The sequence below is a fragment of the Spea bombifrons genome, chromosome 2 (genome assembly GCF_027358695.1).
Source record: "Spea bombifrons isolate aSpeBom1 chromosome 2, aSpeBom1.2.pri, whole genome shotgun sequence".
NCBI lineage: Eukaryota > Metazoa > Chordata > Amphibia > Anura > Pelobatidae > Spea > Spea bombifrons.
The window spans coordinates 30,371,366-30,384,744 of record NC_071088.1 but is presented as its reverse complement, the minus strand read 5'-3'; positions in this window follow the sequence as shown (position 1 = coordinate 30,384,744).

Below are 13,379 nucleotides of genomic sequence, written 5' to 3'. Positions count from 1 at the left end.
TGAAGGCTAGAATGTTTTTTTTTTTGTGCTGGAACATTAAACTGCTTGCGAAGCCCATAACCTGTGTGCTGGACAGCACAGATTTATAAAGACACATGTTGCATTTTTTTAGAATAAAGAGACGTAGCTTGTTCTGCTGCAACACATTTATTTTGTGATTCGGAAAAATGATAAATGACTCTGCTTTACTCTGGACACCCTGTTGCTATGTGTCTTAACGGCATTCAGTGCTGGCCTCAGTAGTACTGAACCACTGAGGTGTTCCCATGGCACCAATTACAGTTACTGTGACTGAGAAAATAGGGATCGCCACCTGCTGGTAGGAGGTTAAAACAGCAGCAAAAGAACTATGGACAATGTAGTTATGGGATTGTCAATAATAACAATAAAAAAAAACACATTAGATCTGTGTAATATAAAAACTGGCTGTTTAGAAGTTGTGTTCTTGAACAAAACACCAATATATATACAAATATATTTGCAGGAATAAATCCTAAACCTAGTAGATACACATCTTACCGTCTATTGCAATGTTCAGTTCTCAGTAGAGAATTGAAGAACAATTGTTCACTTAAAGCAGTTTCTTTTCATTACACTTTACTGTTATCAGACTCAATTTTACAGCCTACAGTTAATTTTTATGCTTTGACAACAATGTTACCAGTCAGTATACTCTATACTATAACAGTAGTATTTGACTTTCAATTCTCTAGTTATCACTTTAATAAGCGGTTTGTAAGTCCATTGTATTCCATGGTCTCCAAAAGCTCGGACTACAATGTGTGGTGTGAATGTCCTTCACAGGTAGTTCTCTTTGTATCACAGAAGGTTGCCAAAAAGTTTCATAAGTCAACATTCTTGGTTGGCGTCTCTCTCTCTCTCTGTGTGGATGTGATCTAGGTGATTGTGCAGGGTTTTCTTGTTCTTCATCAGAAGACTGTCCTGCTTCAAGTGCTGGCTGGGGAACTTGAACTTCACTGTGTCATCTTCTAAATTTTCATCAATGGTATTGATACTTCTACCTCAGCTGGCGGCAGGTATTCATTTGGCTGTTGGGTGACTTTGGGTTGGAAAACTCTAGCTTTCGGTTTAGGATTGTGTCTCCATTTCCTTTTGTTTTGGCTGGTCTGTAGCCTTCTCAGATGTTTCCAGTGGTAAGTGGTCACATGGCATTAACAAATTTCTGTGAATTACTCAAGTTCAACCTTCTGTTCTTTTCTGGTCTGACTTCATAGACAGGGCTTTCTTTGCTTTTTCTTTGCACAACTATGTGAACTTTATCTTCCCAGTAGGATGGAATTTTTCCAGGTCCTCCTGTTTCAGTTACGTTGTGAACAAGCACTCGGCCACCAGGTTTTAAATCATTCCCATGGATTCTTCTATGATATTATACATTTCCTCTTATTGCTTCTTTGTGGGCTGTTTTGGATACAATGTGCTATGCTTCACTCATTCTCTTTTGACAGTCTGTTACTTAGTCTTGATACGTTTCGTATTCAGTAGCCTTGCTGCGTGTGCAATTATAGGCGTCAACAGCTTTTCCCAATGAGTTCTTCCAGTCCCAACATGGATAGCAGTGTCCTGTTGAACCTTTCAACTTGGCCATTTCCTTGAGGGTGATATGGTGTTGTATGAGAGCCACGCACTCCAGAGAGTTCTTTCAGCCTTGTAAACATCTGATTCTCAAACTCTTTTCCCATATCATGGTGGATCTTGCTCGGGAACCCAAACTTGAGTGCAAAATCATTAAAGATCGTGTACAAGTTCAAGTGCAGTGAAGACTGTTCCTATTCCCTGTGAGGGTTCTTCCAACTCTACAGATATTCCCAGTATTGAAGAGCTGATGATATCCTGTTTGATTTTTTCGGTACATTGATTCATGTAGTAATTTATCTCTAACGGCATTCGGGATAGACCATATGCATCCGCATTTGAATTTCCTGGATGGTATCTAATAGTGCAAGCTGTGCTACCCACCAGTGGCCTGTGGCATTCAATTTGGCTGTAGTGAAGATATAGGTGAGAGGATTGTTGTTTGTATACACCATGAATGAGGGTGCGTGATGCAGATACTCCCTGAATCGTTCACAAATGGCCCATTTCAATGCCAGAAATTTGTATTTCCCAGAGTAAATGTGGTAATTCTTCTCCAGTGGCGTCCATCTTTCCTCCTTGCCTTTGGTATAATACTGCTCAAAGACCTTCCTGTGATGCGTCACAGTGTAACACGAAACGCTGTGTGAAATCTGCATATCCCAGGACAGGTGGTTTCAACAAATAGTTGATGAGCTGGTTTAGAATTTCCTGATGGCTATTCGTCTCTAATAGGTCTCCGTGACGGTAGATGTCCTTGCTGCTTGGTTGTTCAGCCCTTTTTCTTTGCTTAGGGGGTACACTCTTGTACTGATGATGTGTCTTTCCCATTTAGCTCATATGGGGCCGGAGATAGCAGCTCATATAAGGGCTTGACAATTCTGGAGATGTTTGGAACGTAAGTAGTATGTAGTATAAGAGAAATCACAACATCTTTCTTAAATCTCCTATCGTTTCAGGTTTTTTTGCTTTTAATTTCTGTACTGGTGCAGTCTCAGCTGGATCCATCGTGTAACCATCTCCTGAGACATCTTTCTCAGAGATCTCACTTTTCTCTTGAATAGTTTGCACTTTGTAAGACAGTCTGAACATGCTTCAAGTGTTCTTCAAACGCACTGCTATGAACAAGATTGTCATCCAAGTAAGGTTGGCAGATAACATCTCTCAGACCTGAAAGACAATCTTCCATACTCTTTTGGAACTCGGCAGGAGCTGTGCTAAGCCCAAATGGGATACAGACCCACTGATAAAGTCCTTAGGGAGTAATGAAGGCGGTTAACGGGCCACTTTCCCTGTAGTCACAGCAGAGCCTCAGACTTCCATACTTCTTCCTGACACAGACCACAGATCTTGGATATACTCCTTCACTTCTTGATGGAGGGTTTTTGGAACTAGACTAGATTATTTAAGATTTACTGGAGGTTTCACCGCTTTCTGCTGATGCTGTAGACAAGGAATTGCTGTCATGGGAGTGTACTTCTGTGTGGAGTTCATTTAGTCATGGACTAGATTAGCTGTTTCATTTGCTCTTTCAATCAGTACTTCATCTGTGACAGCAATATCATTAACGTAAGGTTCACCGGCTGCGGCGATGCACGTAGACAACCTCCGCTGCCGGCACTTCTGCTGGTGCTTCTCCAGCCAGCCCCGTTACACACCAGGGAGTCTGGGGGTGCATTGGTAAGTCGGGGGGGAGTGGCACTTTTCGGAAGCAGAGTGGCATTTCTAGGGGGCATAAAGCATCTCTGGGGGGACAGGTGGGCATTTCTAGGGGGCATAAAGCATATCTGGGGGGCAGGTGGGCATTTCTGGGGGCAGATGGGCATTTCTAGGGGGCACAAAGCATATCTGGTGATCAGAGTGGCATATCTAGGGGACATAAAGCATTTCAGGGGTTATAAAGCATATTAGGGGCAGAGTGGCATATTAGGGGGCAGAACGGCATATCTATAAGGTAAGGTGCATTATGGGAGGGACCTTAAAATGGCTATTGGTTTTCTGTTTGTATAGAACATATGCTGACAAACTGTATAATAGATACCAAAAATGTTCCTGTTCATTAGATAAAATACTTTTTTACCATTCCACTAATGTGTATTTTTTCTTTAAAAATATTTTTTTTCTTTAAAATAGCACCAAACTTTAAGGGTACGGCCTATATTCGGGTGCGGCCTATATTTGAGTCAATACGGTATATATATGTATTCTGCAAAAGAGGAATACAGGAAAAAGAATTATCTTTTTTTTTAAATCATGTGATTTGGGGCTTCAGTTTTATTTACATGTAGTGTACAGTACAAGATATTTAGAACATTAACTTTCTTTTTCCGTTCCTAGTATCATTTCCTCTCCGAAAACACCCTGTCACACTTTATGGCTGAGCAGCTGTACCCAAGGTAGGGAGATAAACGGACACATATATTCAATGCGCATCTCAATCTGGACAGAAAAAAAGGCTCAACACAAAGTCTGAAAGTACAACAAATAAATAAAATTTTGTATATTGATAATTTAATGCAAAGAGATTATCCTCTAGATTGTAAACTCGTTTTGAGCAGGGCCCGCCTCACCTGTTGTTTCTGTAAGTGAAATTATGTTATATATTACTTGTTATGTCCCATTTACCCATTGTACAGCGCTGTGGAATATGATGTGCGATATAAAACAACACCGTTGGTTTCTTGAAAAAATGCCTTTTATTCCCATGCAGATGTCTGTAATGGTAAATCATTTTTTAAACAATAAAATTTATAGAGCATAATCGTTCACATCATTAAATCAAGTAATCATTAAACATTTAATGCAGCACATTCATTAAATTTATGTGAATATCAAGACTAAACACAGGATAGACGTATAGTTTAAACATCAATGGTACGCTGTTTCTGAAATTCTAGCAAGGCTCCAACACTGCATACACAAAATGCAGATTGCAGGTTGTGTTTACCACAACACTTTTTTGTGTTTGCACAATTTGGGCTTTTCACATGTGGCGTAGTGGGACTTAAGCCTGTTGGCTAGGACTGCCACAACAAATTGAGGATTTTTGGCAGCTATGCGTAGTCTATAGTCGTCCAGTTCTGTAAAGCATACTTGGCAATGACCCACCAGTGTATTTGATGGGAAATCACAAACAAAAATGAGAACAATTACAGAAATCATTTGATGTCCTAAATACATAGAGCCTCTTTCAAACTTAAATATTAATAATAAGTAATTGTAGCCAAATGCTCAAAAGGAACACATCACTGTGTGAATACAGTCTTTATGTTACACACATTTCTTATTACTGGTTATATCCCATGGTAAACAGATCCTTTGTACTTTGAACAAAGTTTGTACAAGGACTATTTATAAAAGTCTCATGGTGGCTAATTTGGGTCAGAAACAAATATACAAAATATAAAAAAGATAAATAACGAATTTTGCTTTTTGTGAGCACATGATAGCTAGCCTCTGTTCTAGCCATCACCCCTGACGTTGATAGAATCAAATAAGATAGAACAAGATGGCAATGAAAAACTTTATAAAATAATGTTTAGTGTCATGAACCATGAACCATTAGTTACAGATACACTTTTAAATAGCAATAATCAGAGGCGTATCTAAGGTATGGCACCTATGGCTCATGCCTTAGGCGCCATTTGTAAGGGGGGGCGCCAGTGAGCGGCTTTTAAATGATGGGTTTTTTTGATGCGGAGGAGAGACAGGGGCGTCTAGCAACTGCTCGGCGCCCCTCATCCTCCTCCACGAGGCCTCTACCTCCGTCCCGGTGCCGGCATTTCATGCTGAGCGCCGGAATATGACGTCAAATTTCGGTGCTCAGCAGTGGAGCAGCGGGCACCGCAGCAGAGCAGGAAGACAGAAGCCTCGTGCTCCCATCGCTGGACCTAAAGGTGAGAGAACTACAAAGGGGGAGAGGGTAGATAGTGAGTATGGGGAGGGAGAGGGGTTAGAAAGTGATAATGGAGGGAGAGGGGTTAGAAAGTGATAAGGGAAAGACAGGGGATAGAAAGTGATAAGGGAATGAGAGGGGGTAGATAGTGAGAAAGGGGGAGAGAGGGCAGAAAGTGATAAAGGAGGGAGAGGGGTAGATATTGAGGAAGAGGTTAGTAGGGAAAGGGGAGGGAGAGGGGTTAGAAAGTGACAAGGGAGGGAGAGGGATAGATATAAGTAAAGAGCATGAGTTAATATGTGAATGTATTATCTGAATGAGGGAGAGCATGAGTTGTCTGAACGAGGGAGAGCATGAGTTAATATGTGGATGAGTTGTCTGAATGAGGGAGAGCATAAGTTAATATGTGGATGAGTTGTCTGAATGAGGGAGAGCATGAGTTGTTTGAATGAGGGAGAGCATGAGTTACTATGTGGATGAGTTGTCTGAATGAAGGGAGAACATGAATTAATATGTGGATGAATTGTCTGAATGAGCGAGAGCATGAGTTAATATGTGGATGAGTTGTCTGAATGAGAGAGAGCATGAGTTAATATGTGGATGAGTTGTCTGAATGAGGGAGAGCATGAGTTAATATGTGGATGAGTTGTCTGAATGAGGGAGAGCATGAGTTAATGTGTGGATGAATTGTCTGAATGAGGGAGAGCATGAATTAATGTGTGGATAAATTGTCTGAATTAAAGTGTGAATTAGTGAGTGACTGTAAAAGTGTTTGTGTGTATCATAGATGTATAATTGTGGAAGGGCAAAGATGGCACTAGCAGGAGGTTTGAGCCTTGGGGACCAAGATGGCACAGGCAGGGTGTATATGGGACAAAGATGACACAGGCCGGACTGTTTGGGGACAAAGTTGACTTGTGCTGGGCTATTTGGGGACAAAGATGGCAAATCTTATGTGTGTTATCTGGGTGCTGGTCAGGTTCTATGTGGGCAGTGTGGACACCAGGGCTGGCTTTGGGGTGTGCAACCTATGATCTATGCCTGTAATTTAGGGGGTTTTAACTATACCTTTAATGCCATGTTTTTATGTGGATTCCAATTGATCTGTGCCTGCAAAGCTGGGTTTTTGTGTTATTCTGTAGATCCGTATCTGCTATGCTATGTTGCCATACATTATTTATGTATACCTGCAAATACATGGTTAATATGTCTTATTCAGTTGATTAATACCTGCAATGCTGTTTCCATGTATTTATTTGATCTATACCTGCAATGCTACATTTCATATATTATTACTGTATACCTGCAAATACAGGATTTGTATGTCTGATTCTGTTTATTTGATATATACCTTCAGTGCTGAGATCACAAGTGAATTTCAATTGATCTATACATGCCAAAGCTGGGTTTGTGTGTTAATGTGTTGATCTATACCTGATATCGGCAGCAGGGTCTAATATTTATATATATATGGGCAGCAGGGGCTAATAAATGGGTTTTAGATACATGGACAGGGGCGCAATTTCAGTGCTTGCCATAGGCGCTATTTTCAGTAGATACGCCTCTGTGAATAATGCAAGGGTTTTCACGTGAAATAGGATGTCCTTGGTCCACTTCCATCCTCCAAACCTTGCCCTTATAAAATTGTCTTTCTTCAGAAAAGACTTTGGAATGAAAGTAGAACCTTTTTGCATCTAGGATAGGGTGACTAGAGGTTCCTGGTTTCCAGACATGTCCCCAGATCTGGTCACCTTAATCCAGGAGGAGGAAGAAGCCTATTCCTGTTTTTGAGTTTGTATACCTTACTAAACTGCTTTTGAGGTCATGATGCATGCAATATTTAGGAAACACTGCAACTACATGAGAAATAGGATAGCGTTTCCTTTTAATGGTGTTAAATTACCAGAGGAAAATATCTTATATGTATGTATGTCTTCACATAAATTTGGTCATCAACATAGAAAAGAACTTTATGGTGACACCCCCTAACTCAGTGCTCTAATTTGCCTAGATCATACGGATGACCATATATGGTAAAGCCATGAAGGAGTTAAAGATCAATATGTGGTGAAGAATACCTAGTAAACACTTAGTAAGCATCTAGGGCTTATAATACAAAGTCAGTCAGAGGTCTATCTTATTTATTTTTCAGTTACTCCAAGAAGGCTGCAATGGACGTATCCTTAGGGGCCATGACAGGTTTGTGCAAAATGAAGCAAGTTATAGCTAACGGGTATTTGTATGTATTTTGACGATACACGACGTTCAACACATACATAACACACAGCACAGGTATTAGTTTTACTTATGCGCCCCTGCCACATATTGTGAGGACTATTCAGTTGTGTGCACATTATTTAGGACAAGGGGAAATCATTGAATGTATTGATTTTAACACAAACTATTTTTAACATATAAAAAATGATTAAGGTATATTTCATAGACAGTATATACGTTTAGATTTAATCAATTGTTTTGCAAAACTTTCATTGAGCTCACAATATTTTGACACAAATTCTTTACTTCCATATATAACAGAGTGATGCACTATTTATTTCTACTTTTTAGATTTCATATTTAAATTTGATTATCTACAGGTATACACATTAGTGTGACTAGCGGTGTATTTATGCCAGCCCCCCCCCCGTCCCCTCCCCTCCCACACCAACCTCTGTAGCCACCGTCTATTGAACTCAACTCAACCAAAATTCGCACATGCCTCAATAGTGTAAATAAGCCAGAATATGTCACGGATTGTGATGTTACAGGGCTGCAGAACATTGTGGTAAACTGATGACATTGTAGAAGGGGTAGGACATAGGTGTCTGGGTTCCAAGTACAGACTACGCTTTCTAAATGGAGTACTTAATAGGTATAAACTAATGCAGATTTTATTAATACTGCATTTCAACATGCCTGTTGTGGACATCCTATACACAGAACTTTAGGCCTTCAGTCTTTTCTGGATGTCATGGAATCACAAACCTTTAATATGCGTATATACTCACATTAACAATGCATGCTTCATTTACTTTCTCATTCATTCACACAATTGCAGATTATTCTAAGTTATGAATATTGGTTGCACATGAAAATGAATGTGTACCCCATCCTTAAAAATGACAAATTACTCTGGTTTCTATTAGAGAAGGCAGTTATTTTAAAGTTTACTCTCCCTTTAATAAAGATTGTTTTTTTACTATAGTTTTATTTCCTCTTACAACAACGTTTATCTCACTGAACATGTTATTTCACATACCTTATTTGATCTGGTGTTCTGCCTTTCCTTCCTGCACAAACTTTTTATGTCAACATATATTTTGTATTTAAAAAATCAATTTTCTCCAAAACATGACTTATTGTTTATTTAGGAACCTGTTGCCTTATATCGCTATTATTTTATACAAACAGTGTTTGCTTTGCTGTCCCCATATTTCGCAACAAGACTACTGACACTTATTGTTTACTTTCCCAGCAGCTGCCAAACCAACACTTTCACCAGACATGTGAACGTAGACATGTGACGCATTTTCCCCATGTGTCCCAAGTTCACACTGGAAAGAAGTAGCAGCCTAATTTACAGGCTAGCTTGCATATAACCGGACCACATCCGACATTTCTTCTAGGACGCATATACAATGCGCATATTGTTGACACATTTAGTGTGTTACCCTCTAGTACTGAATGTGGGGTGGAACACTGCGTGACTTTCTTCAGTAAATGTATATATCTTACATACCGCAGGGTAGCATTGTTCATATATGGGTCAAGCAACGGGCAATATGTAGGTGTACTGGAAATATAGCTAGTTGTGTGTTTTGAACAATCACAAAAAATTAAAAAGACTTTAATAATTATATGTAGATAAAGATACAAAATACAAATATATAAAGGTTTCCTCATTTACATACCTGGGAGGCTTACAGGTCTCCCGTCCCCCTCAAAGATCTCCATTGTCTAAGGTTGGGGAGTCAATGAAATTCTGATCCCACCTTCTTGAAATTAAATACTTAGGTCTAAAGGCCAGTTAATCAGTTCTGATTTCCATAGTCCCTTAGTAGAATTTCCCAGCTATGACCACTGGCCATATTTAAAATGTCACTCTGTGGTATGTTGGGTGTATACATGGCTCATGTGGTTTTCCCAAACCCCTTTTGGAGTTGTTTTTAGAACGACATTGATAGGATTTGCAATATGAAATTAGTGGGTAGACATGGCATACAATGACAAATCATGCTACACGGTGGCCACCTAGTGGCACTACAAATGCGCACATTACAGGGACTGTCTGATGTTCCTGTCAGGCCCTCGAAAGAAGAATGTATGTTAAAGTACTCAGTGAGTACTTTAGAATTAAAAAAACATTTATTTGACCTAGAAGCTGCAGCCTTGCTGCAGCAGCTGCCCTCATCCTCAGTGGTCTGACCTTCATTGCCACTGAAAATGCTCCCATTGAAATCAATAGGAGCATGTGCTGTGCATGCATTCAGGGGTCTTAACAGACTGCAGCATTCGCAGAGCCAGAACTAGAGCTGATTGGAGGACAATATATCATGCGAGTGGATGTGTTCTGCTAAACATAGCTGGGAAAAATTACTTGGGGGGGGGGTCAAATACTCCAGAGTCCCACCATGCATTTGCAAAACAGATAGCACAAAAATGCAAAGTAACCAAACAGTTGTTGCATGCATTAAAATACATATGGTAGGTGGAATGTCCCTTTAACCAAATGTATTACTACAGGGCATTTAAGTACAAAACAATTCCCCATCGTAGAATTTTTTGTTATGATTGTACTGCTCCCTTAACATTACTATAACCCCTCAAATGCCCCATTGAGTTGACAAGGGAACTGAGTCTTGCAATTGTGTCTTGGAACTATGAATTTTCAGCTGCTAACGTCAAATATTTAAAGTTATGTAATCTCTGGTACTTTTATGTGATTTTCCTTGATAGTCTGTTGAATTCATATCAATGCACTCTTTCATACATTACGCTTGTGTGTGGTTTTTTTACGTTGTGTTACTGGGCACATTTTTAGTTTTAGTTATAGTGGAAAATCACACTGGAGCCAGGTCCTATGGATCGTATGTTTTGCTAGACTGGCGTGGTGGAGGGGAATGTGGATATTGGCCTTCTTGTCTCCACCTTTGGTGGGTTACCATGTTAGGAAAAAAGTGTGACCTCCTTAGGGTAACGAGAGCTCATTAAGGCAAAAGTAAATTAGACTTGGTCATCTACTGTAGCATGTAGTTTTCAGCATATTTTGGTACAGAAAAAAAATCATGTGGCAATGTGGTGATATTAAGGCATTGGCATATCTGGCTTTGATGATCAAGTCTACATATAGCCAGCGCTACTTGGTTGTGTACATAAGATGCACTTACTCCAGACGTATGATCCAATACTTTTTATCAGGCTCCAATAAAAGGGAATCAAAATACCAAGCTGCAATCTGCTCTATTTAATAAGTGGCAATCCCTTGTATCAGGCAGCCTTCAAAAAGCAAGAACTTGGACAGAGGATGTGGTGTAAAACCACAAATTTATTTTATCTAATTAAAAATACATGAACAGAGCTGTTCAAAAGTAGTCGCATTGCACCGTAACAATCAAAGACACATTGGGTCCTTGAGGTTTAATATCTATGTTTAAGCCCCAAGACACATTTGGTCCTTGGGGCTTAAACAGAGGTATTAAACCTCAACCAGATACACACCATGAAATAGACAAGATCTAATGAGTGACAGCTGCAGCGAGTGGGTGCCCCACCACAAGAGAATGCCCACACTCTGCCACAGACTGCTTCAAACATAATCCTGAATACTGGTGTACTGTAGTAGTGATACACATACATAAATAGGTCCATTCAAAATAGGCATAGTGTTTTCTTATACATAGGCATTATATAAGCCTGAGTAACATATAGACAGACAAAAAGACTTTGCACATGTCCCTTGGCCAAGACAATTAGTAAATAGCAATAAAATAGCGCTGCAGGTATGGATTTAGAGCTCCTGGTATACGTCACTTTCAAACAAGACCCCAATATGTGTTCAGCAACATCTCCTGAGTACAGCGATACCCCCCATGCATGGATTTGTCAGGTTGTTTGGGAGGTAAAACTCCACATTTAGGAAGAGCCTATTTTTTGAACTTGGAACTTTTACATCTGGTCCTACTGCCATCATGTCCTAATAGGGCCATCTTTAAAGCCGGATAATTCAATTAACCCATCAAACCATATATTTTTGAAAGCTAGACAGCCCAAGGTATTTCAAATGCTAGTATTTTTACCCTTTCCGTGCATGAGATTCTACCACCAGCCTTTGCCATTTGTGGTAGTAATTGTTTTTGTATTTTTTTCATACAAATTGTACTTCAGGTATAAATGCATAGCTCCAGGTATACATCAAACAACACCCCAATATGTGTTCAGCAACACCTTCCAAGTACAGTGATATTGCAAATGCATCGGTTTGTCTGGTGTTTGGGGGCTAAAAGGCCACATTTGGGAAGAGCGCTACCCCCCCCCCCCATTTTGGTCAGTCTGTGCCTATGCCCTTTCTTTGAGCACTCAGAAACTTTTTATTTTATTCTTTTTGGACTTTTTTCACATTTTGCTGGAACTGGATGGTGTGGTTCCTCTGATGCATAATTATTTTTAAATGTTACCACTTGTTTTCCAATGTCTTTATTATTTTTTTAATATTTTACTAATCACATAGTTATTAGAAACCTGGGTTCCATTGACTTACAAACCAATTCATGGTTAACCAGCTCATCTCCACCAAAATACACACCATTATATGGTCAGATCATTTACACCCTAGAAACATACAGAGATTGGATGAATTCCTCTTGACAGATCCTGAAGTCCTGACAGAAGTGAAGGGAAGATTAAACCTTTTTTAAATTTAACCCACCAAACGCCAGCAGTTAAATGATATGGCAGACTCACAAGAGGGGTATTTCTCAGGAAAAAAGCAAGTACATACAATATTAATCATTTTACAAGTAAACTGGACTCCCTTGAGACGTTATGTTAGCAAACCCTATATGAGGTAACTTTGTCAGAGATACTGTATTTGCTCAATTATAAGACAAATGCTCTGAAAAATAGCACTCGTCTTATAATAAAGGTCGTCTTGTAATCAGACCTCAAATAGAGATGTTTCAGGCAAAAATAACAGTAATCCAAAAAGAAAACAAGGAGCTTACCAAATGTGGCAATGTGGCCTATCTTTCTGATAAACTTTGATAAACATAAAATTGTATGCAAAATTATTGGCTGAGAGATTAGGCCCAGTAATGTGCAAGCTTGTCTGTGTTGACAGGTGAGGTATATGCTTGTCAGGTCCACAGATGTCAGGTCAGACTGGAGGGCCTGTGCAGGGGCAAGATCAAGCTTAGCACTCGGCTGGCGGCAGACAGGTGCTGCTATTTTGAGTTGCCGACAGCTGTCGACTCTTTGGTGCCATCTAAAGACACCACAGGGAGAAGCAGGAGGCCTCTTAACAGGAAAGGGGTCTGTTGAGCAGGCAGGCAGAAAGGGCATACTGTTAGATGTGCTCTTTACTTCTCTTTCTTTTTTCTAAATCATTTACTTTCTATGTTTTGAATTCTGCAAGATTACAGTTATTTGCTCTTGTCTGTACAGGTGAAAAGGCATAAGTCTGGAGCGATTTAATCCATTTACATTGTCCCTTATTCAATATGTTAGACTTGTGCATTCAGGTTCGTATGAACTTGTTTTTTAAACGAAAACTAGATGTGTCATGCGTTCGTAGGAATCTCAGATAAGATGTGAGTCTCAGACAAAACTGATGAAAACTAATTGCGAGTGCGTACATTTTGGTAGGATTCATCATTTGTTTGCAGCATGTAGCTAT